Raw genomic sequence first — 24,633 nt, forward strand, 5'->3', positions numbered from 1 at the left:
TTTCTGTTCACCTTCATCCACAGAGCACATCAGAAACCATCACAGGGACGTTTACTGACAGGCACTGTAGACAATCTCATTTCAAAAGTGGAGTCCTAAACTTTTTGCGCCAAGTCTTCAAAACCACCTGAAAGCAGAAGCAGACCTCTTGGGCACTGCATTTCCTACTGCCTCACCAGACCAGTGCCCTTCTGTCCCACCCCATTTGAGCCCCTGGCCACATCCCGGACAAGCCAGCATCCAGCCATGCCAGCCCCCGGCGAGGCAGTGTCCCACCATGGGGATACTGTGTCCAGCTCCCCGTGGCTTCTGGTCTTTCTTCCCAGCAGCTTGCAAGGGGCCGTGGGGATCAGTAACTACAAAGACTGAGCAACCTCCGTTGCTTTAGCAAGGTGGCCAGCCTGCATCTCTGATGGGGCAGGTCTGTAAGTGCTGGGAGATGGTCCTACCCGGTGCGCACGTGCCGGCAGAAGGAGCCCCGACCCCGCTCCCCATCCCTCCAGGCTCTGCCTCCTCCTCGTGGGAAGACACCTAAACTGCCCAGGCTGCTGGTCAGTGAAGCATTTTATTGCCTGTGCTCTTGCGGGGCTCAGTCTGGTCTCAGTACCTAAATCACTCGCTGGGGCTGGCCTTGCAGTTTTAATTCCCTGGCAAACAATGCCAGGGTCGGGCTGGCGCGTTTGAAGTGCGGTCACGGCCCCAGCGGTGGACAGAGGGCTTCTCAACGGGGGAGCACGGAGAGCAGAGGATTGGGCTGCTCCGGCAGGCAGGAGGATGTGTGAGAAAGGGGCCGTCGATCCCTGTGGGGATTAGGTGGTACAAATTGGCTGGGAAGCACCGGAGGCATTGACCAAAGTTGTCTTGGGGCAGGTTCCCATGGGGGGGCTGGCTGAAACAACCCGCCTTCAAGGAGGCTGGAAGGCCCAGCCTGGCTGCTAATCCCCTGGGATCTGTGGGGCACGGAGCAGAAAGGAGGTTAAAAAAAAAAAAAAAAGGAAAATCACGTGTAAAGGTGGTGGTTTGCCCAAGGGGATGATGTTAGAGAGAGCGGGAAGGGGATGGGGACGGGGACAGGGACGGGGGGAACAGCATTGTTTAATCTCACTTTTAATAGGCAGGTGGTGGGCTTTGCTCGCACTCCTGCTCCTGCGAGCTGCTGCAGAGATTTCGGGGGAAGGCCTTTGATCACCTCTGCTGTCCCCCACTCCTGGTGGGGACCCCCATGCCTCTGCAGAGGGTCCCCATCTGCGGGCCTGCCTGGGAGAAGGGGGGTTGTGTGCTTACACGGGTTCTGTGCCCATGTATGTGCTGGTGTGCGCGGGTGCAGGTACATGGTGCAAGCCCCACATTTGGGCTGAAACGGGCTCGTTGCACACCCAAGGCGCTGGCCAGGGCAGATCTGCTGGCAGTGTGCCCATGCGTACAAAGCCGTGTGTCACCACGCACGTGCCTTCACCCTTCTTGACCACGCGCAACCGGCACACTGAAAACCACGTTGTCCATGTTGCCGGTGGTGTCGGCATGCCCTCACACACGCGTGCCAGCCTGCCGGCCGCTGCATCACTATGCACGTCCATCTACCTTTGCCGCGCACGTCCATCTACCTTTGCGCTGGTGCGAGCGTGTGCATGTCGGACCCGGCGTGTCCACGCCTGCATGAGCACCGCTCCAGCCCCTTCTGAAGGAGCGCTGTAAATTGTAATCAGATTAGGGCAGCCGGTCGCTTAGGGCCCTTGAAAAGGGCATACGTCCCCTCATCAGTACCTAGCATTGAGTCGCACAAAGGGTCTAAGTAACTCGGCAGGGGTCGGGCCCTCTGGAGCGCAGGGGAGGGGGCTTGCCTTTCTTTTCTCTCTGTCCCTTGTAATTATGTCAATTTGCTAGCCAAATTGTTTGCTTGAGTGGACAGTGGGGGCTTGCCCCCCTTCCCGCCTTCCCCCCACCCCTAACCCCATTCATGTGCTAATGTGGGAAGGAGCACGGTCTCCTGACTTCGGGAGGTGGCCCTCGAGGAGCAAAGCACAGGGGGGTACGGGCTGGGAGCCCCCCATTTACGTGCCCACGGATGCCTTGGCCTTGCAGCCCAGATGAACGGGACACTCCTGTTTGCTTTAGCCCATGGCAGGGTGTGCAGTGCCCAGCCAGCCCCAGCCAGCCCTGGTTTTCTCCAGGCATCCCTCACCTGCACTGTATCCCTGCTTGGGCCAACACATCCCCAGGGCTGCAAGCCGTGCCCCCGCCGTGCAGCGGCTTTTTCGGCATACCTCCCCACCCGCCCACCTCCCAGCATTTGCATATATTCTGCCCACAAATCCTTGTCAAGGGGAGCTCTTTATTGCCTGTATAGATCACAGGGTGTTAGTTAAGGGGCTTCTTTGTATTGCCTCAGACAGCTGGGGTCATCAAAAGTCCTGCGGTGGGAAGGAGAGACAGGAGGAGGGGGGAAGCTCTGACAATACGGACTGAAGGATTAAAGGAGCATATAAAGTTCCTATTGAGTGAGACAAGAGGCTGTTCACTCCCAAGATTGACAGCGACCAGGAGGCGATTCCCAACACAATGTCCAATTAATTCTCTACCCTCTTCGCTGCCGCCTCCTCCCTCCCTCCTCTCCTGGGCTGGAACATGAGCAGGGAAGGGCTGAAGCTAAGATCCTCAAGAAGGTAATTAATTATTCCTGACTAAGAGGAGCCTGCCAGGGTGCAGGCCAGTCCCCAGGCTCGCTGGGCATCCGTCCCTCTCCCACAGGCTCCCATCAGCTCAGGCCACTTTGAGGTAGTTTTCCTTTCCATCACAGGCAGAGTTGTCCCACCAAGGGTCCATCTCCACAGCAGGTCCTGCACTATAACCATGGTTAGTGCCGAGCCCAGAAGATGTAGATTTAGGGCTAAAGCCAGGCTGGCAGCAGTATGCAGCAGGGCAAGGCAATGGCAGCAAGAGAGCTAGGGAGCAGGGAGATGTGTGGGCAAGATGCATGGGCATGCAGAGCATTTGGGGAGAGGTAGAGCAGCATGTCCCAGGCCTGGGGATCAGGTCTTACCTGCGTGTGGCAATGGTTAAAGCAGCTCCTCTACCCTGGTTTTGTAGGGAGAAGTGGGCTTCTGGCCTTAAGGGTGCATTGCCACTGTCCCCTGGGCTGTCTGCCCACGCTGGCCCCAGTGCTGGGCATAGCAGGGCTTGTAGGAGGTATTTGTGAGTGTGCTCCTACCCCTCTCCTGCTAACTGCATCTCTTTGATGTACCCCCATGTACAGGAGCAGAATCTGGGCCACCACATCAAATTCCTGCAAACCACTGAGTATGAATTGTTTGATTTGTCTGGTCTATTTTTTCTCTTGCAAACATCTCACCCCAGAGGGAGGGAGTAACCAGGAAAGCACCTTTCTCCGAGCTGGCCACCTTTTCATTGGTACTCTCAGCAGCGCCGAGACTCCCAGACACAGGTGGCAAACAAGAGGACACAGGTGTCCTTCCACAGTGACAAACATCTCCAGACCACCTGGTTTGGGAGAAAAAGCCATGCAACCAGGAGGGCCCGGCTTTCACGGCAGAGGACACTTCGGCCAGACCACCTTCTCCATTCCCACTGCTCAGCACCGACCCCTTCCCCTCCGCCACCCCTGCCCATGGCGCAGAGGATGCTGCCAGCCCATGCCAGCATGGGGTGGGGGACCAGTGCTGCCCGCCCCACACACCCCACGAGCAGGAGATGCCCTGGGGATGCCGGCACGGGGCTGCGGGTTGCTCAGTGTCTCCTGCCCGCTCCCTCCCGCCGCACACGCTCCCAGTGAAGTTGTTTGAAAGTCTTCCGGCAGTTTTCGCGGCCAGGAATAACAGATTAGCCATGATCTGATCAGCCCAGTATCTAAGCTGTATTCTCCCCGCTGACAAGTATTTGAAAGAGGGGAGGGGCCACTTTCAGCCCAACGATGAATCTTTCACCGACAAGAAAAGACCCTTTTTTCTCCCGCCAGCCGCAGGCTGCTCCATGCCCTGTTGCTAAGCGAGACCCGGGGCCGCTGCTTGCACGCGGCCGGCTCCGGTGGAGCCCTCGGGTTAGCAGGATCAGGAGATTCACACCAGACATCTTGTTTTTTTGGGGGGGGGTGTTTCTTTTCTCACCCGCCTTTGACTGGCAGATAACAGCTCGCCGGCGAGGCCCGGGGATGCCCCTGCCGTGGCAGCTTGCCCTGGGAGGAAAGGGAAGATGCAGAAGCCTTTGGAGGGTGGGTTGGGGTGTTGGGGTCGGGGGCTCAGCCCTAAATGTCTGAGGTTTGCTGCCACGCGTGGGGGTGTCCCTAGCCGGGCTGCAGAAGAGCAGCCCCCTCCCATACCAACAGCCCCTGTGTCCCGGTAGGTTGGGGCGCAGCGGGACCTTGGGGACATGGCCTTGAAGGATGCTCAGTGCTGGTAGCTAAAGAAAAGCCTGGCTTGGCTTCATGCAGGAGTAGCTCTGGGCTTGGGCTTGCAGGGGGACAGGTGGCAGAGGAAATGGGAGGATGATCTCCAGGCTTGGGCCACCTTTTTGGTCCCCACAGCCTCACAGTGTTCTGGAGCACCCTCTCTCCCTGCCAGCCCCAGCCGGGGCCAACCGCCCTGTGAGAAAGAAGGGAAATGACTAAAACAAAGGCTTTCCAGGCTATTTCTGGAGCTGCCAGCATGAGGTGCCCTCGCCTAAGACATGGTGCTCACATCTCCCTCCTCTCCTGCAAGGCAGCCGTGCAGGCAGAGCTGCAGGCTGCCAGGCCCTGGACTGGCACCTTCCCAGAGCCCTGCCTGCCCTGCCTGCCCTCTCTCACAGGCAGGGTGCTGTGGGGGGAGGAAGGAGGCTCTCCTTGGTGCCTGTAACCCTCCAGTGACTCCCTAATGCTGCTGCTGAACCTCCCTCGCCAGCCCCAAGCGAAGGCACCCCTGGCTATTACTGATGCACAGCAGCTCAGGCTCTTTGTGCTCAGCCCTGCGTGGGAAATCCTCCCTCTCCACTGCTGTAGGAAGCCTGGAGAAACCCCCTCATCCCTACCTGAGCCTGGGAAGGCTTTCTTGACCTCAGACTCCTGCGAGCCCTTGATCTCAAGACAGGTGGAGGTGACCGGGGCTCGTTGTCCTGACATGCAGGAGGACTGTGAAGAGAACCACAGGGAAGCCGTTTCCCTTTCCACGGGAAAGGGAAATCACTCCAGCACGGCACCACAAGCTGTTCCCTCCCCATGGCCATGCCCTGTGCCCAGCTGGGGCAAAAAGCCTCAGGGAAGGATGCCGGAGGGGCTGCAAAAGTTACTGCTGCTTTTAGCAGCACAAAAAAGAAAGAAATCCTGAGCCTTCACGTTAGAAACACAAAAGGCCGGATCCATGGCTGTGATACAGCGCCTTTCTGTAGCTTTAGCAGCACAAAGCAGCTGAAAATCTGTTTTCTCTGGCAAGCTGAGCTCTCCTCCAGTTTGGGGGGGTCCCTCAGTGGCTGAAGGGGCAGTGCTGGTGCTGATGCCATGGCCACCTCCAGCGCCGTGGGCAGCGGGACAGGATTCCCAGTGCCCTGAGGTTGTCCTGAGTCGCACTGGAGGCATGATGACTTTCTCCAGTCTTCCCTGGAATAGGAATGCCTACGTTTGTCATTCTGGGAGAAGGTGGTGTTACGGTGCAGGTGCTCTATCAGTTTGTGGTTACCCTGGATAGCAGTGGCTGCGTGGGCTGCTTGCCATGCTTGGCAGTGGGCACCCACCCTAGATAAATCCCTTCCAGCCAGCAGCTTCTCAAGGTCATGTTCAAGTCTCTCTAGGCTCAAGCCAGCAAAGCACAGGTGAGGTCCGCTGACCTCCAAGACATCTCTCACAGTCCCACCCGTGCAGCTAACTCTCTGCCACCCTTTTTTTCCGGCTGTTGGCTGCCCCGGCAGGGGCAAGCTCCCAGCTTTGGGACCTTACCACTCATATGGTATTTCAGGATAGATTTCTCACTCTTTTGGGTGGCTCTGCTAGCCATGAGACATACCCTCCGCTGCACCGACAGGTTTCCTGCCTTGCTCTGCAGCCAGGAATTGCCTGTGCGGAGGAGCAGTGGGAGAGGAGAGCTGAGGGGCTGGAGCACACCTTTCATCCTCTCCTGGGGAGGCTGAAGGACTTTTAATATACATCTTAAAGCTTCCCGGCCCACTGCTTGGTTATACCTGCAAATGGCCTCTGTGCCTCTTGGCTAAACTGCCCTACTCATTCACTTTATCATCTGCAATATGATGACCCAATGCTCACGCCATGGACCTGAAGACCCATTTTTGACTGTCCCCAGCCTTCGCATCATCATGGCACTGACCAGGTTTCTAGGATCTCCATGTGCTACAAACAGCAAGTCCCCAGCATCAAAACGAATTGCTCTTGACTTTATTCCTTTTGCCTCGGTTGTTTCTCCTGGCTTTGCCTCCAAGCCTTGGCTTCGTCTTGGCTTGTGCTTGGCAGGTGCTGGAAGGTGCTTTGTGGGTGAGAGCAGCAGCTCCCCGTTCAACTTCACTTTTCTCTGGGGAATTCTGAACCACTAAAACCAATTTACTCTTTAACTCTGGGAAGTCTCTATGTTGAAAATGCTCTATAAAACCCTCCTCTGGGAAGGATGTGGTCTGCAGAGAGAGACCTGACTGTCCTCCTGATGGTCTGATCATCTGTGGGAGAGCACAGGGGCTCTTCCCCTGCCAGGGGCTAGGCGGCACCATGTCTTCTTGAGGAAGAAAGGAAAATTTGCCTTCAAGGACTAGTCGGTAAAACCTGATCTGAGAATTCATGTCCCAGTGCTGAAATAAACCATTGTGCAGCAAAGAATAGTACACAATGTAAGCACTCAGGAAAGAAGAAAATAATTTTATCCTGATTTCTAGTGTCTTCCTGACTTGTGAGCACCCTCCCATAGTCACACATGTCAGCAGAACACAGCAGAGATATATTTATACGAAAATCCGGCTGTCTCCACAGCTATCTATAGTGTTTCTTTCTGTGCCCTTAGCTCCATCCTATGGCTATGGGTTCGGTTTGCTTCGGTTTGGTTCCAGCACCTGGAACATCCCTGTGCAAAGGGACAGTGTCAGCACCCTGTGTCCGAAGAGGACCAAAATAAAGAGCCATCGTGTAATCAAACGGGCAGCTTGGATGGGTTGGGGGGCACATGGGGAGCCTCGAGCATTGCAGCATCCTTTTCTGGGGCGCCGCCGGCAGGGAAGGGGGTCCCCCCATGGGCCTCCCTGCAGACGAGGGCCCCTGCTCAGAAAGAAGTGGCGGCACATCAGTATGCAGAAGTGGTCGCTGCTCGCCAATAAATTAGCATAAACCACTCTAGGAGGTAAATAGACATACAAGGCGCCAGTGTGTGCAGCGTGGGCTGCGGCTTTGTCTCAGCCCCACTATTGTCACGGCCCCTGCTGCACACTGACCGAGTGGGGCCGGTGTGGTGGGCTCTTACACTTTTGACTGCTGGATAAAAGGGGGGAACATAAAGAGAGGGGAGAACTTTTTTTCGGGTTTTTTTATAAGTCCAGACGAAGTTACAGACGTCTGTTAAACGTCAATTACAGCTGAATAAAGACGTCTGCTTGAGGCTTAGTTATGGCTCCTTTCAGCTACCGAGATTTTTCCAGGACTGGCCCGGGATGCCTTCGGCAACCTAATTTGGAGATTGTAACTCTATAAACAGGCTCTGGTATTAATCAAGGCTGGTGAAAATGCAAATGACGGCATGGAGGGGGCTCGGGGACGGGACGGGGTCCTGTGCCTTGCAACTCGGGGCAGGGAGTAGAAAAAGGGAAGCAAAGAGGAGGAAGAAAGGGGCCATGCAGAGGAGTGGGGATCCATAAATAGAGAGCTTGGTGGGGTTTGCTGACTTTCCTCCTGGTGCTTTGGGAATCTGGTCCCATCAGGACTCCTCTGTACCTGCCTCCACTTCCTACCAGTTAACCCTTGCGGTGCTCCTGGCTGTACAAGCCAGGAGCGTGGCCTTTCCATGCCTGGTTGCTTAGATTTTCCTAGCAAGACCAAGGCCAAAACACCAACAAACTGAGCATTTAATGCCTTAAAATCCTGGAGGATCACTGGGTGTTTTGGGGAATCCAGACTATATAAGAGAGGGTGTCAGAGCAGCATGGGGACTGCAAGAAGTCACCCCTTTGGGAGGGCAGCTCATGCTCTGCATGGTCCCCCATCACTTGTTATGTGACTTGTTGATATCGTCTCTGTTTTGTCATGGAAAAAAGGCCTCTGAGCTCTAGCTGTGGGGGGAATGAAGTCCCAGGTCAGTGTTGTCCACACCATTAAAAGGCATCCTAGTGACCATGAAGACCAAAGCACTCTTCAGCAGGGACAAGGTACCTAGGGACCCTCTTCCCTCTTGGACACATCCATGTCGACAGGACAAGGGTGAAGGGCTGGAACTCCCCTTGGTCTCATCAGCAATATTGCCTTGTGTCCTGGGATGCTCTGGCAGGCTGAGGTCAGTACCTGGTGAGGAGAACCATGTCCTATCCTACAGCCATGTCATAGCTAGACGTTGCAACCCAGAATATAGGAATAAGCCCGAAAATCAGAGTGAAAACAGTACTGATGCAGAGGGCTAACAGTATCTTACTTGTAATATGGAGGACACTCACTCCTTGCTCCCCCGACCTGTGGAGCATCCTTCCTGTGCTCTGCCCCAGTGCTCAGCGCCGTGCTGGCCCAATGCACCATGCGGTGACTGTGGGATGGATGGTCCAGAGGAGCTCCAATCTCTCTCCCTTCCTCAGAACTTCTGGGAGTCTTTGTTTTTTGGAAACATTTGAGAAGACAGATGCTGTCCAGGAGCATTTTAGAGATAAAAGTAACACAGGAGCCTGCTTCCCATTCCCACCTCCTTGAGAAAGCATTTTCTCCTCTCATTTCCACTCTATGGGGAGCATCCTCTCTCCATCCCAGCCTCTCTGTTTTTCTTCTTTGTCATTCCCTTTCCTCCATCTCACATGGTTACACATTTTCCTGTCTCCTCTCTATTTCCATATCAGAAAAATCAGACTGGCAGAGAGATAGAAGACACTCAGACACAGAAACTCTAGTGACCCCCTTCTCTGATTCCTTGGAGAAACTCTGTGTCTACTGTACTGAATTCAATAAACCTGGGGTACCAGATTTCTCCTTGGCCCGTGGAGATGGGGGTTGTAGTCCCGGCCACCTCGCAGACCTGCCATGGGACTGGCTTGAGGGGGTGACAAAAAGGGGGATTTATTGCAGAGAATTGAAACAAACGCACATCCCAAGTCCTTCCCCTTCGGGTGGTGATCAGGAGGGAGGCTGCCCTTCCCAAGCCATCAGCCTGACACTGCTGAGGACTGAAACTGGGCTGGCAGACTTCCACCCACTAATAGCTTCACCGTGGTGGGCTGAAAAACAAAATGCATGCTTCTAGAAAACACCTGAAGGATCCCCTCCAACCTGGAAAGGGTCTACAGGAGGGATTTAGGCCAGAGGAGCTTCTTTTGGTTATGATTTCTACACAGCTGAGCACTTTTCCTGCTGAAGCATCCTGAGAAACCCGTAGTTGGTCCCGGGGAAGTGTGAATGAGGGAGGCGACGTGCCGAGGCTGTGGGGAACTCCTTGCAGGGAGGTGGCACACGTTCACGGGTGTCTTTTGCAGGATTTGATTTTTCACAACGGGATGCGGGTCAGGGGAAAGCCAAGAGAAGGACAGGAGGGTGAGACCTCAGAGGGCTGCAAACACTGGAGTAGGCAGAGACGCAAAGCAGCAGTCGCCAAACAGGCGACTGCTATGGTTGTTATGGGCTGGGCAGGGATTGCTGGTTCTCTGCGGCCCCTGGCTGATGTTACCGTAGCCCTGCATTCACATCCTTTCCCCTTTCACCTGGGACAAGGGGGACAAGCGGCTTTTCAGGGAGCTGCCAGCACTTCCAAGGAAAGGAAGGTCAGACCTTGCAGTGAGAAAGTATCGCTGAGCCCAGAAACCAAGAGACAACAGAAAAATAAGGGATGGAGGTGGGGAGGAGGATGGAGATGAGAGGATCAAAAGGGGGGATGTGGATCAGGGCACGGAGCCAGCCCGGCGGACAACGCCCAGGGCTTCCCGAAAAAAACGGAGGATGGGGTGGACCAGCGACAGCTGGAAGATTTAATTGCTCCTCTCCGCAGACCTGCTCAGCTCCCTCCCTCTCAGATCTGCATTTCAATATGAGAGCAGCAGTAAGTGGGATGCCGCTGGAAGGGGTTAGAATGATTAATCATTTAAAAAGCAAGATCTTAATTACAGGGTGCAATTTTTGCTATTTAAGGAGTCCATTAGTTTCCAGAAAGAAAAAAAAATATATATATATATTGCAGGTTATTCTCCTTTTGAAGAAAATGGGAGAGGGGGGACCAGGGGGCTGCGGCACCCAGGCTGGCGTGGCCGCCCCTGCCGGGGTGAGGGTGTCGGTGTGCGAGGATGGCGAGGGTGAGGTGGTGTCATTTGTTCCCCGAGTGATATTTTTGAAAGGTTCTGGCTGCGAGCGTTTGCCGCACTCAACCACGCGTTGGCACAATCTGTGCCGGAGCAGGCAGACAGCTTCTGCCCAGCCTCCCCGGCACAGCTCCTCCTCCCCGGGGGCAAGGGGAGGATTCGGCCGCTGTCAGCACCACTGACCCCTCGGCCGAAATAGCTCCCAAAGGGCGTATCGGGGGTAATTGCCGTGATAACAGCTTGTCTGCTGGGAGCCGGGCTGAGACCCCGCACAGCTTGTCTCGCCGGTGGCTGGGGCAGCTCCAGCCATGCTGGGGGGCTGCAGAGTGCCGTGGGCCACAATGCCACCCCTGATCGGGGACACGGGGCATCAGGGCGCAAGGGGACGCCGGCTCAAACGATGCCCGCGATGCCCTGGCCCCGGCGGCTGCGGGCTTGGCCCCGTCTCGCCCTGCGCCGCAGCCTAGAGGGAGGTGACGGGGGTTAATCGCCCACCGCCTCCCCTCTGACCCCTCTGTGGGTTTTTCTCTTGTATGGTCATTTAGCCATCCCCTGACACAAAAGGGAGCGATTAAACACAGCTCAGGCCCTTCATGCTTTAGTGGATTAATTTGCTGATCCCCCACGGATTAAAGGTCTCGACAGGATCAGCAGGAGCAGTGGGGCAGACCCCGGCGGGAGGAGGCCAGCGATAGTCCCGGGCAAGCCCCAGCCCGCAGCAATCCCCCTCTCCAGGGATCTCGTATTGTCACCGAGCCGTGTCAGGGTTCAAGGCATCGGAAGCTCGCCTAAATACCGCATCCCCAAACCCTCCCGCTCGCCGAGGGACGGGGGGTCCCTATCACCCTGCTCGATCGAGCAACGGGAGCAGAGTCCATCCCTGATGCACCCAGCAAAGGCAGATGGGGCGAGCATGACTGGCTGCTCCCAAGGAAAGGGGGGACGGTGGTGACTTTGGGGGGCTGCACCCCAATGGGGGGGGGTGCAGTTGCTTTCCCCAGGCCTGTATGAAGCAGAGATTGCATCTGCCTTTAATTACCCCCTCTCTGCATATCAGATGCTCGTGCACCTTCTGCACATGAATGCTGATTAATTGCAGGGTTAGGCTCCGAGGCAGGCCGGACCACATTATTTCTGATGTTTGCTCTTTTCACGAGGAGAATAAATGCCATGAATCCACAGTAATCAGTGGCTTTTAGCTTGTCACTCTTATGACACTCTTTACTTAGACCAGGAAATGGCAAATGTGGTGGAAATAAGAACTTTATTATCTCTTTTTCTTTTTTTTTGCTCCCAAAAGGGAGGTGTGTAACTAGGAAAGGGAAGAAGGTGGTGGGGGCATCTCACAGCATGGCATGGCAGAGGGAGAAAGCAGCTCCATTTTCCCTGCACCCGAGGAGCTGTGCTTCACCCTGTTCGGTGAGGGAGAGAAGAAAAGCAGCAGCGTCTTCTTTGTGGAAGGAGGCCCCGGGCGGTACGTCAGGCAGGGGCTGACCTGGAGCAGCGGTGGCAGCCTGGGGATGGCAGAGCTGGAGGGCAGCAGGGTCTCTGCCACCCTCTGTAGTGCCCGTGGCCTTGCCTGAAATACCGAGCATGGGCATGCACCGTACAACCACCTCCAGGGATGGACGTCCCCGCGTGCCGCATCCAGCCTGGGCGAAATCCCGTTGCCTAACCAAGGGAGAGGAACAAGGCTGGGGGGGACACCCAGAAGGGTGCTGAGCATCCTGGCAGGGATGGGCGCTGGAGGATGAACGGCAGCACCCGCAGCATCTCCCATCCCTCATCCCTTGCCTTCCCTCGCCGGCAAGCCCCGCTCTCCTCCCGGCCGAGCCCCATCAGCTCAGGTGGGAAACCCTTTCACCGCCTCCCTCAATGCCCTGCTACCGATCTCATTGCCGCCGCTTAGCTCAGTGCGAGGGCAGCCCTCTGCTTTTCAGCAGCGAACATCTGGCGTGCTGCGGGCGGCTGGCCACCGGCCGCCTCCGGCCCCCTCCCCACGCCACCGGGGATGCCCGCAATTAGGCAGCCTTCGAGTCCTGGCTGCGGCCCCGCTCAGGTGAGCGCCCGGTTCCCGGGGATGGAGGTGTAATTAAGGTTAATCAGAGGGCCGGGGGGTCAGGGTGGTGGTGGGGAGACCCGGCGAGCCTAATGGCGGCTGTAATTAGGCAGCTGTGGAGAAGCGGTTAATGAAGACGGCAACCGTTAATAAAGCTCTTCCTGAGCAGCCTTCTGGCCCGGGTAATTGAGGGATTTGCAAGTGCCATCTCCCCCTTAACCCTGTAATGAGCAGACCCGTGGCGGCCCGCGTTAACCCTTCCAGGGACGGAGGCGCTGGCAGCGGGGCCGTTGGCCGCCCCTCGCTCTGCGGGGACGTGGCAGCAGGGCTGGGGTTGTGGGAGGTGGGTTTGAGCCTCTCCCCTTGCCACCGGGTCCCCGGGGCTCCCTCTGCCCCGTGGCTTCCCCGCGAGCCCTTTGAGCCATGCTCAAAGCGGCTGGCAGAGGCTTTTCTCGCAGATGCTGTGGTTTCCCACGCCTGCCTCAGCATTATGCAATCCCCCCCCCAGCCCTCGCTGCCCCCCCGGCCCCACCACCCACCAGCGCCGGGATGTCATCATCAGCCCAGGCCCTGGGAACCCACATTGTTAGCTTAGTAAATAGAGAAATCCCCACTCAAGCATTGCAAATGAGGGCAGAGGGGGAGCCGGGGAACCGCGCCGGCCACGGCAGGCCGCGGGGTCTCTCCCCTCTCTCTCTCTCTTTGAGTTGTCAGATGAATTCAGTGGTTAACAAAGGGTAAGGGAGGGAGCTGAGCTGCCGTCGCAGCTGGGCAGGGCGGTAAGAGGAGGCAGGACTGCAATACCACGGCTCCGTCGAGCAGCTTTGGCCCTGTGATACCTGCCGCAGGTGAGCAGGAGCCCAGCATACCCCCATGGCTGTGCCCACTGTGTACCCGAGCATCAGCAACTCCACACCCCGAGGCTCATACTGCAATAGGGGGTGATGTTTTGGAGGGCGAGGCATCCAGGGGAAAGGCTGAGAGGGGCTGGGGACGGGACGCATCCCATCCTTGCTTCGTATCTCTGCTACTGGTTATAACTGCATGGCTGCAGTTCCCCGGGGGGTCCTGGGGACCCTGCTGAGCTATGGGGACCCACTGTACCGAAATGCTTGTGAGCATCCTGAAAGTGTCAGTAAGGAAGTGAGGCAGATCAAAAGATACAGAAATGCTTTTATTTTCATCTAAAATAGAAAACAAGCACAAAAAGGCTGCTTTTACAGAGCGTTGGTTCTGCTTCTCTGAATGGGGCATGAAAATCACCCGGTGAGTGCAGCACCCAGTGCCCAGCGCCAGCTCTGGCAGTGCTGATGCTACTTAGGCTGTATCACAGCAAAGTCTCTCTTGGCCTTACCAGGAGGTTTTCCTTCACCTCTCACCAGGGATCCTCCCATTTCCCTCCAGCTCTGGCCTTCTGCACACACAGGGAGGTGTTGAGAACGGCACGGGCTCCCCTTTGCAAGGTGCCAAGGGCCGAGAGGTGCTGTACGAGTATTGGCGCTAGTGTCTGGAGCCAGGCCCCACGCTGAAGCCACTGTATATTTGCCTCTGCAACAGCCTGCATCAGGCAGGGCAACTGGGGGGGGTCTTTAAAGTCGTTGTTAAGATGTGGAGGTGTGGATGTCCTTCTCTGCCAGCTGCCTTAGCCTAGAGCCTGAGAAGGTCACGGTAACATGTCGGGAGCTTCGCAGACTTTCTTCACTGCCTGGTGCTGTGAGCAACAATGCCGTTCGTGATGCCGAGCAGTGCTCGAGGACCCACTGCCGTGGTGCCCACAGAGCTGCTGCCCACAGGAATCCCATGGGTGAGCACAGCCGGAGGGTCAGGAGGAGCCGCGAGCCCCTGGCTGGGGATGGGCACCCAGGGGGTGAGATGGGAGCACAGGTTCAGGACAGTTCTCTCTCTCCTAATAAAAAGCTTTTGTCATCATTACTGGACAGTCAGGGAAATCTGCCCAGAGATGTTGGCTGGGAAAACCAAAGGCAGATTTTCCCAGGCCATGGTGATTTGTAAGGGTTGAAAGATCTCAGTCTTTGGTTTCTAATGCTAACCTGGCTTCATTGAACTGTTTTGGTAAACTCTTTAAATTGTGTGTTTCTATTATAATAACATGCTGGGTTTAAAATAAAGAAGACCTTTCTGAAGGTGATAGCAAAACCGTTTCGCTCTGGGTCTCTGTCCCTGGTTTCTGCTGCTGCAGCAGGACTAGTAGCGGGTGGAGGAGGCTTGGGGAGCCCCCAAAGTCCTGCCAGGGGGTTCGGCAGGGCACTGGCAGCTCAGCCACCCTGGTAACTTGTGCCATCGGGTGCTTGTCAGGGACCAAATCCTTACCCCAGCATAAGCAGGAGCAATTGCTATTGCAGTCAGGCAGCCAGAGGCAGAGCTGCTTGGGTCCTGTACTGGGAGTGAACCCCACACTCTACCCCATTTTGGGGAGTACAGCCAGCACCTGGCACCACTGTGCCGTGGGTGCCAACCCCTGCGCCTGTCCCCAGGCAGGGACAGCGCGGTGGGGAGTGCCAGCCCTTATCGCCAGGGCTTTCCAGGCGGCGCGTGGTGATGTCAGCCTCACGCCCTGACCTCTCCCCAAATCTCTTGGACCGTCCTCAGGTCAACCCTCTCCCACCAGATTTACTGCTGGTTACACTGGGGATTGGAAGGAGCCAACACCCGCCCCTCTGAGACAAACCCGAAGAGGGGATGGATGTTTGTCCTACCCTGTACATCGGTGTGTGTGGAGGGGTGGGAAAAAAGATGCTGGGAGGAGAGAGCAGCTTGGAGCAGCACTTGTATTTGGGAAGGATAATGAAGAAGAAACATCTCTCTGCAGCCCTGCAATCTGGGGGCCCAGACGCTCCGGGTGCTTCGCCACCACGCCGGGCGGGCAACCGTGCTGCGGGGTCAGGCGAGCTCCTGGGATCTTCCAGTCACACACCCACGCACCTTGGGAAATCGGTGGCGGCTCAGCCCACATCCCTCCATCCCTCCACCCCTCCACCCCTCCACCCCTCCATCCCTCCCCGGTCCCACAGACTGACCCTGCAGGGACACCCCCAGCCCAGCGCTGCGATGCATCAGCTGCTACGGCGCCCGCTCCCACCCCGGCACACCGCAGCACACCGCAGCGTTGCTGAGCTGGGAGCCACAAGCAAACCGTCACTTCTAGGTATTTTAGGGTGGCTTTTTATTTTTCTCAAGGAGAGCAAATTCCTATTAAATTGTAGATAAATAAAGGGAGAAAAAGGCTCAGAGGGGACCCAGCGGTCTTCTGACAGCTGGTAGCTGCTGGTGTTGAGCATCACCAAAACAACTTGGTAACAAATATATCCTCTCACCAATTATTTACCAGCAAACCTGCTTTGGCAGATCCCACATAGAATAAAATAGGTTGATTTTCCATGAAGGTTGGTTTTTTTTTTTGGCTCCATGCTCCATAAAACACATTTACCCAGTCACATACAAAATACATTTATCCAGTTTCTTTAAAACAAACAAAATAACCTCTCCTCTCCATCTGGCCCCTCTCTCTGCTCCTTTCTAGCCTGGTCGGCTTCTCTATTCCTCGCAATATGGAACATGACAGGGTATTTTCAATGCTATTTTTGTCCGTTGTGTCATAGCTTATATTTAAAATAGCATTTAAATCTGCCAAGTAGTGCGGTGTTTTAAACTGCTGTCAGACTGAGTTTCTCCTCCTACATACCGCAGATTTCAGCTACGACTTAAAGACAGCTGAGGGAAGCTTTTGAGGAGGGGGGGAGGTGGAGGTGGTTGGGGACCAGATTGTCTGCAGGTATGGGGAGAGTCAAAGGATATTAATAGGGTAAAAGGATGCTAAAGGGGCTGGAGCAGGGACACAACCCCAAAGAAAACCAGGGAAGGTGCATACGGGAGTGAAATTGCCTTCCCAAAGGAAGCTCTCGCTCGGGACAAAAGGCTGCGATGGTGGGACCAGAGGTCTGCACCCGGCAGCTGTGGAAACCAGGGGGTCCCTGGTCTGAAGGCAAAATGAGAGACCCCCATCAAGTGGCATTTGCTCTGCATTTGGGGTTCGCCTCACGGCTCCCAAAAGTGGCATCAATCGAGCCTTTAGCAAGAGCAGCCCCAAGGCAGAGGCGGGGCTTGTGCTGTGTTGCTTGCGTCGGGGTTTATTATCCCTTTCTTCATCATTTATTTTTTGGGATATGACTGACATCTGGGAAGCCCCAGGGTGAAGTAGTTCAGTCATGGTCCATGGTCAACACCTGGGAAAGGGCCCATTCCCCCTCCTTATGCTTGCGGGGATCTAGAAATCTGCTGGTCCCTTCCTTCACCACCATTAATAAACATCGCAACCATCCCCAGCAGAGCTGGCTTGGTTGCGATCAAGTTAGAAACGTCAGCCCAACTTCTCTCAGCCAAACCCTCAGCCAGCTCAAACCTCCATGACCCCTCTGCAGTAATCTCCCACTGGAGGAGGTGCTCCAGAAATGGGTTTTCTCTCCCACCTGAGCCCAAACCACCTTTGCTTAATATGTTCAACCTTCAGGCCTTTAAGTGCGGGAGCAATTGTGTTCCCTGGGTGCCCTGTTGTCCCCTTCACATGTCCTCCTCTACCCATGGGCACATCCCAGCAGTGTGATGGGTCCTGAGCGGCATCTCCCAGCCTCTCCCCCTTTGCTCTCTGCTCTGCCCCTGCGAGCACCCTCCCTTGCATGTCCATATCATAAGAAGATGCATCATGCCCCCAGTCACCGGCACATGAACAGTATGGGGATGCCAGGCTAAGGTCCCTACTGCTGGGGACACTGCCTCCCTCCCTCCCTCCCCGGCTGCTGCCTGCTCCACTCTGCTCGGCTCGGCTGCCTGCGTGGGAATTGTTGGTAGCACAGGGAAGGCCAACGGAGGTGGGAGCATCCCCACGCTAAGCCCGGCAGGCACGAGTCCCCACCCCGCTGCAGAGGAGTTTGGTATCTCTTCTTCCCCATCTCGTTTTTGGCTGCAGTGAAGGTCTGGTGCAGCCCCACCAGAGCAGCTGACGTTCAGGAGCCGTGTCCTCCTGCACCCCTCTCTGCTGTAAGAGCTCCGCGCACAAGGGGTGCGGGGTCTCTCCCAGCCCCTCGCACAGCCCTGCCTTCCCCAGCACCGATGGGGCCCACGCCAGGCCCTGACAGCCGCTGGATCCTCCCCGGTGCCCAGAGGGGTGGGTGTTTCATGGGGTGCCCCCAGCCTGCAGGTGCCCCCCACTTCCCAAAGAGTGCTTGAGTTTCCCGCAGCCGTCCCAGGCTCTTTTCTTGTGCCATCTCTGCCAGTGTCTCACCCTCTCCTGGGACACGTGTGCCTGCTGTTGATATCTCCTACCCATCCTCTTCTGTCAACACCGCCTGAGGAAGGGACAGATTTAATTTTTAGCAACGTGTCCTCTGCATCAATAACTCCCCCTCGTCCTCTCCTGGGTGGCAAGGCTATCTGCTCACCCATCTCCTCCTCCCTGCTCAGCAGGCAGCTTTCCCCTCTCTCTCCACTCTCTCTCCTTCACCATTTTCCCTTCTGCCTGGAGTTTCCCGTTGCTCACTCTTGTTCCCAGAGAGAGAGGTGACCCTTCCCGCAACTCCTTGCTGTGTCACCCGGTGCCACATCCCTCGACACATCCCCGTGCCAGCTCCAAAGCCAGCTCTGCCACCCCCGGGCCGCGATGGCAGAGCTGTCTGCATTACACCCCATGGCTCGCTGGGCTGAGAAAGGACCAGCATTGGGATGTCTCCCTTTGGGATCACCTCGTGCCTCCAGCTTGGTCCCATTCCTCAGTTTGGGATGGGGCGATGTGCTGTGGGTGGGGGTACCTGCTTGGGTTTGGTTATTTATACTCCCAAAAGGCAAGGCTGGGGAAGGGGTACAGCCAGCTCCACGATTGCATCGCAGCGCGTTAATCAGCCGCATTAAAATTCCAAGACAGCTCCTGCCAAAGTGGCTGCACGCCGTGCAAGGTGGCTGGGAAACGCCGGGAGCCGTGACAGGCAGGCGCGCGGGCAGACAAAGAGCTCGCTCCGTCACTCCGGGTCTGCTCCGGGAGGAGAAAACCAACACACACACCCCCCGCTCCACGCCGCCGCGCAGCCCCACGCTCACCGGCCATGCGGATGCCTAAGCGAGCAAGCGTGCGGCGGCCAGCGAGCTTGCCAGCATCCCAGCACTGGCCCAGGGGGATGTCTAGGCTGGTTGGGCATCCCGGCTGACCCCACGGGCAGCCACGGGGATGGGTGGTACCCACCACGGGGGACCGGGATGTCACGGCGATGGGGACCACCCGCTGCTCAGCCCTCGGCATCCCATCCCTGCCTGCGCGGGGGGTGCGTGTCCCCGTGGGACTGCGAGCCCCCAGCGCGAGGGTCCCCCCCAGGCCTTGTGTCCCCCTCCAAAGCCCCTGCCAGCTGTAGTAATGCATTTTGCCACAGGGTGCCACTATGGCAAAGCTGTAAGGCCGGCCGGGCCCTGCAGCCCTGTTGTATAAGCGATACCCGGCGTTACCCACGTTAAGTCGTGGTTTCCTTCCTCCCCTCTGCTCCCATCTCCCCCCACGCCCCCCGCGAGGAAACTGCAGCAAGAGCACCCCAAATATTCATCCAAAGGGGTCGGTGCTGCCAGGTGTCCCCTGCGCAGCGTGGCAGAGGAGGGGATGCTGCGGTCCCCTCTGGGGTGTCCTGAGGGTGACACGGGGGACGGTGGGGACTGACATGTCACCAGTGCAATGGCATTGCTCTGTCCCTGCCGGACCGGGCAGGGAAGAGAGATCCCGGAGGCTCCGCGGGACCATGTGCCATGCCAGCCAGCGAGGGGGACGCCGCGTTACCCAGGCGTCCAGGAACAGCGTGCCAACGCCTCTCCTCTCCTGCATTTGGGGTGCCAGGCTTTGGGCACGCAGCTCCCCGGTAAAGGGGTTCTGGCTCCATTGCTGGCAGGCAAGCAAGGGGCCCGGTGATGCTGTGGTCGGGACCTTGCAGGTGGCACCCATAGCCGCTTGCTCGATCCAGCCTCTCCCCAAGGATGGATCCAGCCACCCCCCTCCTCCCGCAGCTGGGCCCATGAGCTGCCTGCAGGAAAGGGGATGCTGCAGCTGGGGCACCCCATCCCATCCCATTCCATCCCATCCCATCCCGTCCCATCCCATCCATCCCATCCCAGGGAGGTGGCACTGTAGTAGCAAGCAGGCTGGGTCCCTCATCCCGAGCTTCTCACCCCCCCACACCCCCCAGCCTCTCCCCAAAGGGGAGGAGGTGCCCCGGGATGGCTCAGCCCTGCACCCGCAGCAGCACCCCAGCAGCCCCATTTTGCACCCACGTGAGGGTGTTGGCATGGCTCAGCCTAGGAAGCCGAGCCGACAAGAGCTATGCAGGATCAGTCCATAAACATGAGATTTTTTTAGGGTGAAAAGTGCTCTGCAAATGGCAGGCGGTGGGATCCTGTGCGCTGCATCCGCCGCAGGCGGAGAGAGAAAGAAGATTCGCTTCTTCCCTCGCTAATAAAGTCTGGCTGAAATGACACAGTATAATCAGTGTTTACCTGGGAGTTTACATACGGTTTGTTGTAATTATAGTTTCAATTCCTGCTTTTGCATTTTTTTTTTATTTTTTTTTCCCAACATCTATTTTTCAATCAGTAAAAGTAAATACTATTTTCAGCCCAATGTAATTCTTCCACTCCCGTGGCCACAAACACAGCGAGGAGAGCGATTCCATTTGCGCGCTGTGCAATTGAGCAGAGAGAGGAGCCCGGCGGCTGCGGGGCATCAGCAAAGCCACGGCCGAGCGGGGACCTGGGGACACAGGGACGAGCCTCCCCTCCCCGCCACGAGTCCACCCGGCGGGGCTACCTTTGCCGGTAAAAATCAGCATCAGGCCCAGATGCTGCTTCCCATTGCGTCGGCATCGTTAAAACCCTAAAGCTGCCTGGTCGGAGGCAGCGGGGAAGGGATAAGAGCCATTAGGTGCAGCATCATTTGTTTCAGGGCTGGCAAAGCTTTGTTCCAGCTTGGGGATTGAGTTGGCACTAAAAGCACCGCGATCCCCCAGATTTTTTTTTTTTTCCCCCTGTTTTCACGGGTGTGATTTATAACAAATCAAGGATGCCGGTATAAGGTCCCCTTCTTCACCCAACTATTGTCACACACACGCATACACACGCGCGCTGATTAAAACTGCCCGGCCCCCGCCGGTTCCTCCTCGTCCATCCATCAGCTGCTCCAGGGACAAACTTAGACATCCCACTTCCAGCCCACATCTCCATACATGCGTGTTCTGGTGCCCTGGGTTTTAAGCCAATATTGGGTGTTAATTTGATACGCACATACACACGATAAATATAAATATATATAGGTATATTTATTTATGTCATGCCCCTCAATCCTTGGAAAAATAATTGGGAGCTCTGTCTCAAGGAGGAATTGGGCATTATTGGGATGCAGAATAAAAACACCGCCCTAGAGACACGCAGAGGGTTTCTGCCTCGGCCACTCTGGTTGAATGTTTGCAGGTTACGGCCCCAAATCAGGCACGGTTTGAACTCGGTGCCAAGGCAGAGCCGCTGCCCGAGGCCGGCGGGCAGGCATAGGAGGGGAAGCTGGGCAATGCTCTTGAGAAGGGGACCCTTCTCCTGCCCGGAGGGTCTCAGCCCCTCGGAGAAATCAGCTAGAGCCCAGCAGCCCTGCCAGCACCCCGTTACACTCCAGCATCCCCATCACCCTCATTTTGGGGTTAAAAAATAGGTGATGAGGATGCTTCTCCCACAGCTGTGTCCTTGGCCTCTGCTCTCTGACATGCCCAGCTCCCCACCAGGATATTTTCTTTTTTTTTTACCATCCCCGCACCCCAAAAGGGCTGTTTTCTCCCCGGATGCACATGCCACCCCTCTGAATATCTCCGGGACCAAAGGGGAAAATTTCAGCGAGGGTTTCGGAGGGGCCCCTCGCCCCCAAGGCCCCGGCGTGGCAGGCAGGGAGCTGGGGCCGGGGCTGGCGCCGGGAGCGGAGCAGCCTCCCAGCAGTCGGGGCTCCCCGGGCGTTTGAAGTTTGGCTGCGCCGATAAACGCCTGTCCCGAAGCACGGGCGGCTTCGGCCGACGCATCCCGGGGGGTGAGTTTGGGTTTTCCTAAGGTGGGAGGAAGGAGGGTGAATATTGCCTGGGTGGGGAGAAGCAGCCTTCTCCTGCTGCTGCCTGACACTGAAAAGAAAATTAAAAATCAAGCAGTTTTAAAAAAATAAAATAAAATAAAATCGTTTTTTCTCTCGCTTTCACAAAAAAAAAGCTCTTCTCACCAATCCCAAGCACGAATACATTTTCTTACTATATTTTTTAAAAGCCTACCCCACTCAGCCTTTTTCCCCCAAAATTAAGAATTAGCTGGTTTAAACTCTCACCCAAAATATTTATCGCGAGGAACAAAGATATTGGAATCGTCTCCGGGGTTGGATTTCAATTCTCCCTTTCAGGCTTTTATCTTTTCAATCCAAATTTCAGTGACAATAATCCGATTTTGATTGACATTAAAATTATTTATTGTCACATTGTAGCTGTTTAATAAATTGTGCCTCCTTTATTTTTTGGCTTATAAATACCGTATCTTTACTACCTTAGTGCTTAATTCAAGGGAAGGAGCCACTTCTGAAGGCAGGCAGCAATAGTCTTAGCCCAGACAAGATGTAAAAATGCCTTTCTACACACATGACCCTGAGGAAAGAGCTGGTTCCACCTTTTTACTAATTTATATATTTTAAATCACTCTGTTTTATAAAATTTTGCTTTATTTTCTAATGGTAAAATATGCTCCTGCGAGCTACACGTAAGACGAAGAGGATTTTAATCTCCACCCAGATACAGAACAATTAATTTGTCAGGAGTATTTAAAAAATCAGGAAAACAATTCAGGACACTTTCATGATCCAGATTTGAGAGATTTTTCACCATTCAGGGAGTGAGTTCATCCAAAAAAAAAAATAAAATAAAACAAAGCCCAGAGACATCCATTTCAGAGTGCCATTAAAATCTGGGTCGTGTTGCAAATGATTTTCTTTTTTTTTTTTTTTTATTTCCACAAATTACTGAAAGTTAAAAGAACCATCAGCCCATTTTACTACTAAAAAAAAGGAGAGAAAATTAAAAAATAACATAGAAAAATGTAGCCCTTTTTAGAATAAACCAAAAGCAGTCCCTCCACGCCTTGGCAGAAATATTTCCCTGGGTGGAAGATTTCAAGCCTGGGTCCCACAGATGCCTTTTGCTGGGGGGGCCCTGCCTTTTCACCCTGGGTACTGGGGGGATGCCGGGGGGGTGCCGGGGGATGCCAATGCCCCAGGGATGCTCTGGGACTGCAGCATCTCACCCTCCTGCCTGCAGCCGGCAGAGTGTTTGTGCGATGCCCTTAAAACCCTTTTTTGGGGGAGCCTGGGGTGGGAGATACTTTTCCCATTGGCAGACAAAGGAGATCTCCGCTGGGGAAGAGCGGGTTTGTTCCCCATGCCCACAACCGCACAAGCCAGGGCGGAGGTGCTGGGGCCCCGGGTGGGCTCATGGGACCAGGGAGGGATGCAGGGCGAGGTGGCAAGCAAGGATGCTCTGGTGGGGCTCAGCCCCGGGCACCCCCTGCACCCGCTCCCCCGTGCACAGCCCCACTGCCACCTCTCCCCTGCCACGCATACCCCCCGAAACAACGCCAAAGCCCAAATCTGCATCTTACGTCTACACGGGTTTGGCCCCTGCTCCGTTACTGGCACCGCTATTTGGGGGTGGTGTTACGGTCCCACGGGAGAGCCCTCAGGTATTTGGGGCAAGGCCTTTCCCGCAGGGACATGGGGTGGCTGTGGGGACGTGGACCCTCACCCAGTGCCAGGGGAGACAATGGGGCTGCCCCGGGTCTCCCCGTTAATCTCCTGCGCTGCCTCTCCCAGCACCGGGCGGCCGCAACGGCTCTAGCAGCCGCGTTTATTTACGGGCTGAATTTGTATTAAAACGGTTCATTATTTTCCTGACTGGCAGGTTTCCAGTGTCCGTGCTAGTTAATAATTGCAGCCAATTAAACCTTCGCAAAATATGCATTGCGGGGACAGGGGGGAACACAACACGCGAGGATTTCTCGCAAGCCCACGGGTGGCTTGTGCTGCCGCGGAGGAGCCCCACGGTGGGGTTGGGGACACGGCGTGGCATCGTTGCCAGCCACAGGGACCTCCCAGGGATGGGGTGGCTGAGCCTCCCGGGATGGGGATGCTTGCGGGGCTGTCACTGCAAAGGGGGTTTGTCCCTTTACAGGGGCAAAATTTGCAGCTGGTGGGGGAAACACCAGCAGGATCCATCCCAGCCCTGCGGATTTGCTGCCCCCTTGACCTTGCAGCTACAACGCTGCCCATCCCAAGCCCCGACCTGCCCGCTCGCCCTGGGGATGGGTGTCCGCAGGGTGGGCAGGCAGGGCTTGGGCTCAGCCGGGGCATCGCTCTGACCCTGGGCATCCCGCCGCAGCTGCAAGGAGGTTTCTTTTCAAAGCGCAGCACCCTCTTTTCCTGCCTTTCCACTCGTTCCCTTCTGCCGCTGGAACACCCTCTGCCTCCACAGGCCGGCAGAGCATCACCTCCGAATCCCACCCCGATCCCACTGCGACCCAAGCCCCAGGCTCAACCTGGGAATAAAAAATAAAACATTTCTCAGGGCTGAAACACAAGCAAGCCCCCATGGTCCAAAACCCAGTCGGGGCTGAGACTGCCCAGCTCCTTCCACCTGTGACCTCGGGTGTCTTTTACAAGCCATAAGGACGCGAGCACGTTTCTCAACCACCGCTTGAAAAGCAGCCAAAGGACAGGAATAAAGAAACATTATTTAGCGAACGCTCGCCCTGCTCTTTGAAGCTGGGAAGCTCGGCAGAAAGGATGGGTGTTCAGGCAGGCTGCGGCTACGGGAAGGCTGGGGGGGATGTTTCTCGGTTGCTAAAATCGCTCAGAGAGATGCAGGAGCGGGAATGCGTTCGTGGGGAGGACGGCTGACGGAGAACCGCCGCCTTTCAGAAAGGCAAATAATCGCAGCCTAGGTTAGCTCTTCTGTCAAGAGAATAATTGTGCTTCTAAAGGCCCTGATATGATGAGCAGCACTGCTTTGAAATCG

Source organism: Mycteria americana, chromosome 6, assembly GCF_035582795.1.
Source record: "Mycteria americana isolate JAX WOST 10 ecotype Jacksonville Zoo and Gardens chromosome 6, USCA_MyAme_1.0, whole genome shotgun sequence".
NCBI lineage: Eukaryota > Metazoa > Chordata > Aves > Ciconiiformes > Ciconiidae > Mycteria > Mycteria americana.